This window comes from Mytilus galloprovincialis, chromosome 8 (genome assembly GCF_965363235.1).
Source record: "Mytilus galloprovincialis chromosome 8, xbMytGall1.hap1.1, whole genome shotgun sequence".
In the NCBI taxonomy this organism is placed as follows: Eukaryota; Metazoa; Mollusca; class Bivalvia; order Mytilida; family Mytilidae; genus Mytilus; species Mytilus galloprovincialis.
The window spans coordinates 29,438,639-29,445,258 of record NC_134845.1 but is presented as its reverse complement, the minus strand read 5'-3'; the positions used below and the strand labels follow the sequence as shown (position 1 = coordinate 29,445,258).

Below are 6,620 nucleotides of genomic sequence, written 5' to 3'. Positions count from 1 at the left end.
TTGGAATAAAATGATTTCATTTCAGTACAGAAATCAAATCTGTTAATCTTTTACAATGTCCAAAATTACTCGTAGACATTATGGTGTAAAAAGACAAAATAATTTGCGATAACCTTTAGTGAAAGATTTAGAAAATCCGTTTTAATATTGTATGTTTACTTAAATTGGTCAATTTAAATATCTGATCAAACTTTGGTATATTAAATAATTTACAAATCTTAGAACACTTCTGAACCATTCTAGATGCAATACAATGTTATTCTATCAACTAGTATTACGATTACATTTTTTTAAGATCATTAAAAGGATCTTTAAACAGCGCCTTTTTTTCAGAATGATTTCATTTGACAACTTGTCAAGATCTACATATAACTGATACTTAGTATTTTAAAGTAGTTTCTCCCTTAGATAGATTTCTGTCGGGACATAATAGATCTGTACTATATTTATCGCTCCCTAACCAAATTAAATGCATGTTTGTGAAGATAATATTCATTCAAGATATTTTTGTAAACCAGTCTTATACTAATAGTAATCTTTTTCATCAAATGTTTATGATAGGCACAAAAAGAAGTCTAGCGATAAAATAAACAATTCTGTTTTTTTTTATACTTATATTATCCAACCGGGTGTAGCCGGCTGACATCAACAGGGAAACAAATGATGATCCGTGAAATGTGAAATGACGAACTTATGTAATAGTTTATTAATGCTTGATCTACATCTCTTTTTAACTAGTTTTTCAATGTGGGTCAAAAGTGTATTTTGATTTAAATGGTCATAATCAATTCTGATAAAGAGTTGTTAAAAACATACTTTTTGATATTAAGTAACGTCTAGAAAACAGAACAATTGTTCAGATATTTCAGTATATTTCCGTCACTTCAAAACTTTCTACTAAATGTCCACCCGTAAGTGACAAGTAAAGAGTGGTTTGATTAGATAAATCGTGTTGATACATCATTCCATTTTTGAAATTTGTATATGTATGCAATAACATCTTGAACGCGTGTTGGTTTGATTGTGGTCTAATTGTCAATACTAACATCTCGTTTTGCTGAAGGACTTTGTCAATTGGGAGTTTGTAATCTTTGCCTTCTAATTTTACATCAACTATATCAGTGCCTTCTTCAGTTTCGGAGCATAACCAGTTCACTCTTTGGCGTTTGCTAGGACGATTTTGCGAGATGGTAAGTGATTGTGTTAACAATTAACATTAAAACGGCCACTGTTCTGAGGTGGGTGTTGGTGTTGGGGCTTAATGGTAACTGATTTTATCTTGATTAGTTTGTTTGCTTTGATAGAAAAAGTTTCTTCTTGTAAAGTAACCCACTGATTATGTGTGTTGTTATGGACTTTACCTGGATTCAAAATATCGTCAACGGAAATCTCCATCACCCTGGATCCTTCTCTCGGACGTACCATAAATTTTCCGCATGATAGCAGACTATTCGGAATTGATACATCTTTCTTAAGAATTTGAAGCTCTTCTTCTTCTGTTAAAATTTCACATGGCATGACAATTAACGTGTACTCGTCAATGGAAAGTAGAGGGATTGCCATATTGAATAGAATACCATCTTTAAGAAGAACGGCTCTTCTTGATTTTCCGTCGACTTTGATTTTGGAGTTGGTCAGTTTATGATCTACCCACCTAAGAACAGCAAGGATTAAACCTACTTCCTGTACACAAAGGTAATCAAATTTTAGAATATCAACTAGGTTTTCTGATGAGAGCAAAAGAAAATCGTCATTTTTCAATACATCGAATGCATTGTCTGCGATGAATCGGAGTGCAGTAGTCTGGATTTTATCCATTGTGAAAACTTTAGCATTATTGAAAAGTGTACATGCATTGTTAACAACTAAATTATCTTGTAGATAATTCTCACATTTCGAGATTAATTCTCCGATTTGATACTTCTGAGCAGCATTCAATAAAGGGATTACGGAATCTTTGCTGAGCTGAAGATGATCGGAATATAGATATCTGAAATATATATATATATATATATAATAAAACACAATCGTAGATTTGATAATTTTGTTTGTCAGAAAAAGAAATGGGATTCAAATCTGAGCCGTGACAATAAGAACTGTTACTATTATTTTGTATCAGTAGCTGAAGTAGGACTAATCGTACGTTTCTCAAACAAAGAACAGTTTATAAATTGTCTGCGTTACATTAAGCTACCCCAAGAACCAATCACTAAATCGTTCAAAGACATGCAATTATTAAAACAAACCAACAAAATAAACAGTCTGTAAGACAATAAAATTATCATTGAACACACATATGAAAGGTTCCGGTTTGAACATGTACCTTACAATCTATATTGCATAAATTTGTTTTGGAATGTTTTCCTAAGCATTCTCAAATACTCAGGTAATTAAATTAATGTCGTTGAGTAGTATGCCAATCTCTAAAAAAAGGTTGTCGGCTCTCCGGACATTCCCAAAGTCCTGCGTTTATCAGGCTCGGTCCTTGCTTGAAAGTAGTATGGGTGTCTTTCTCCATCTTGGGATTGTAAATAACAGAATACCAAAGGTCTAGATTTTCATGAAAATTAGCAAATTTTGATAAACAATGCAGATAACTAATTTGAATTTTTATTTATAAAAATTTAACTTATAAGTTTTATATATTTTCAAACGTATATTTGTTTTTGCTTGAATTTTAGTGATTTTAAAAATTGTATAATTTTTAGAGAAGGTGACTCTGAAAAAGTGCATATTCTGAAGGAATCTAGATTTGTTTTTTTTATATTTTAGTAATAAAAAAGCACGGTGAACCTATCTTTTCTTTTGATATTTTCAAAGCAGTTTCTAAAAGCAATCTTCTCGTTTTTTAATTTACAATTATATCGTTTATTCAAGCTTTTAATTACATAACAATGTCGGTGACTTATCATTTTTATTATATTTTTGAACATATCACACTATATGCTATGTTTTGGCAAAACATTAACACATTCTATCGTTTTTAATTTATACTCCTATACAACTTTTAGTTGATTGCAATATGCACTATAATTTGTTTTTTAGTCTTATTTTCCCCTGTGGGATATTTATTTAAAAAAAACCCACTTAATTCGAAGAAAAAAATATGAAACAGGTTTTAATGTATATGTACCCGTAAAATCCGAAACCCAGTATTGCCAAAGTATACAAATGATCAAATAAAATAAAATTAAGAAACAGTATGTAACTACACAAAATTATTATTTTTACATTTGATTGGTTGTATCAACATATTTTAAGACCAAGCTTTTCAAAGGCGACATTAATTTCATGTTTAATTCTTTGTTACAATGACAGTTGACTACTACTCACTTCAAAAATATTCGAAATATATCCCATGTGATACCTTCGATCCTTATTTCACCTTGACGTAGTGGAAAGCTACCATAAAACATATCTTTGAAAACTGGACTTCTCAAAGCTAGGATCATTTTATGAGCTGGTATGCGTGGTACATTTTCACCTTGAAATGAGAATAGCACATCCGCCATTTCCGCTGTCAGACATATTTTGTCCAATTTATCTGTTACAGTCTCCATTCTTCCATCTTCTTTGAGATGTTTAAGCACACGTTGGTCTTTGAGATTTTTCTATGGGGTAATAAAACGAACTCAGATATGATCCTGCAAAATTGTTGTTTGGTTGCTGTCTAATTGACCGACAAAACACGAATCTTCTAGTTCATTTCTGATTTGCATATTGTTAGCTTATTATATATTACGTTTAAGATCTAAATCTAAACTTGATTTATAGAATAACAAATATTCAAATTTAGGTAAATATTAACGAGTGACCGAACAAAACATTACTGTATGCGCAAGATTTAATTATCAGTATATTTCGGTCACGAGTTAAATATTAGTTTGATATTTCAATTCGTGCATTAGGTATTCTTTTGATAAGACTAACCATGAAATACTAGAAGAATATATATTAAAAAATGTTGTTTTTCGATATTATTGTTGAGAAATTTAAACTAACTCAGATATGATACGTAAAATCTAGAGACCAATTAAGAACAGCAACTGTGGAAGAAAAAATACACCTGCTAAAGAGAAAGATACGAACAAAGGAAGAGGAAAGTAGATTGATTAAGGCAGTGAGTGTGAAGAAACAAGGAAGCTGATAAAACTGGGAAGGAACAACGCAGCTGAAGTTAGGATAGAATGAGATCTGGTATATTTCGTCCCTCTTTTAAGCCATACAGGTTGCAGTTCAAGCTATCGTCGGTATATGATGTATTGCTAAACCCAACAAATCTAGCAACATGGGCTTTGATAGATGACATAAAGTGTGTTTTTTGCAGTAAGCCACCAAATGTGAAGCATATACTATCTTCATGCTTAAGTGCTTTGAAAGACACATGGCAACACGACAAGGTATTGTGAACATTAGCAGACACCATAGAGAGAAACTTCAGGAAGCCCAGAAAGAGCAATAAAGGCCGTACCTTTGGCCTTTTTTTTAAAGGAATTCGAAGGATAGAAGGGACAGAAGAAGAGTGTGGAAGGCAGTGGTTTACTGGGAACAGCAATCGATTGACACATGTTGGTATATCTGAAGCAGAAGTTACAATTCCCGCCTCAGATATCAGCCACAAACCTTACATCGTCATTTGGTCAGCCTCAACACAACAGGCAATTATTCTGAAACTATAGGTGCAATGGGAAGAACGAATAGAAGATGCCAACGAAAGAAAGAGATTAAAGTATCAAGACGTACTTGCAGAATGGAGAGACAATAAATGGAGGAATTAGTTATTTCTACTTTAAGTGGGAAGCAAAGGGTTTGTTGGAAGTCTATGTGGTGGGCATTAGGAGCGCTTGGTTTTGTTGGAGGTGAAATAAGCAAACTGATTGGTAACTTCTGCCAAAAGGTAGTGACATCATCAATGTGGATGCTGCGGTAAATTTCTGTGCAATGGAAACAGTAAAGTGTAGAGGCATGGGCAGTTTCGGGCTAGGACTTGATCACCCCAGTGAACACTCTGGATGTTGTAGTGGACAGCACAGAAACAGCTGATGAAGAATTTACATGAACAGGGAACCTCGCATCTTTCTAACAGGATGTGTTAAGGTACAATTGTGTGATACAAAACTTATCCAAGAATTCAAGAATACACTCTATATACTTTGACTGTCCATAAAGAACCATATGAAGCAAATGACCGACCAATAAATTATTCAAATATTAGTTCAAGTTCAAAGTCGATATTCAATAAACTACAAAAACACAAGCTTAAGGGAGCGAAAGCATAAAAGCACTATATGCATACACTGCACTGGCATAAGCTGTTATGGGGATCCCATGTTTTATAGATATACGAAGATGTGGTATGAGTGCCAATGAGACAACTCCTCATCTAAATAAAAGATATAATAAACACGAGAAAGCTCTCTCACAGACAAACAGACTATAATTGAAAAATATAAGGGCATACACCACAAGCACGGGGACACATATTGTTATTTTTTGATTCACATGAATTGGTAAAAAATGTATCCATTCCACAGTCGCGAGGCAGCTCATTTCAGACTTGTGAAGCATTATAGTGAAACGATCTTAAACCATACCTGGTAGTTCTGACTCTCGTGAAATATGGCTCTAGATCTTCTGTTTCCATTGATCTAAAATTACACTTCTGAATTTTAATAACAACAAAATCATGAAGATATCTTTGACTTTTATTTTAATGTTTCTGTTGAAATAGTACGGAAGCGTATTAGCGCCACACATTTTTTTTAATTTTTCTTCCTATGTTTGCGTTACAACGCAAACCTTTGCGTTATAACGCAAACATTTGTTTTATCTTATTTCTTATTTAAGATTCAAAGGAAACAGTAGTTATTAATGGAGGAGGCTGTATATAATAAAATTTATCACCTTTGTAGTAATTGCAAAGTAAACTGCTTGAATAATTAGATCATATCAATGACTAATAATGAGCAGAATAATATAAGAAGATGTGGTATGAGTGCCAATAAGAAAACTCTCCATCTAAGTCACTATTCGTAAAAGTGAACCATCATAGGCCGAATTACGGTCTTCAACACGGAGCATTGGCTCACACTAAACAACAAACTATAAAGGTCCCCAAAAACGATATCCAAGTTACTACTAGTATATATATTACATAGAAAATTGAGTAAATTGAGATTATACCTAAGAAAAAAATCAACTCTGCTAATATAGCTATAACCGAATATAAATATACTTCCAAGGTAAGCTCTCGTTTGAGGACTGTGTAAAGTAGGTTACATTCAAACAAGCTACCCTTTGGCAATAAATGTATAGAATGAAGATGTTTTATTAATAAAATTATGTTCTCTCTATTCAAATTGCTACACAAGCATCTTAAAAATACTTCATTATATTGAAATGAAAATTCAATGACTTTCTATCAAAGAATATTGATCATATTCTGAGATTTAAAAAAAATGTTTCCTTATTAATAATTCATTTTAAAGCAGAAAGATCATTTTGTCTATTTGACTTGGAGGTTTCACAATTGTATGACATTATTTTTGATCTTTCAATTTTAATATGACTAAATACTAAACTATATCTATTTTCTTGTTAAATTATATACTTTTCTGATG

At 32.3% G+C, this 6,620-nt stretch overlaps 1 long non-coding RNA gene across 1 annotated transcript; it reads right to left on the bottom strand.

The window, feature by feature from the left end:
* Positions 1 to 686: 686 nt before the first annotated feature.
* Positions 687 to 5,720, bottom strand: LOC143085504 (uncharacterized). The gene is made up of 3 exons (XR_012981350.1): positions 5,595 to 5,720; positions 3,334 to 3,611; positions 687 to 1,990 (listed from the first exon to the last, which is right to left on the bottom strand). It is a non-coding gene; the product is annotated as an uncharacterized LOC143085504 (long non-coding RNA).
* Positions 5,721 to 6,620: the final 900 nt, after the last annotated feature.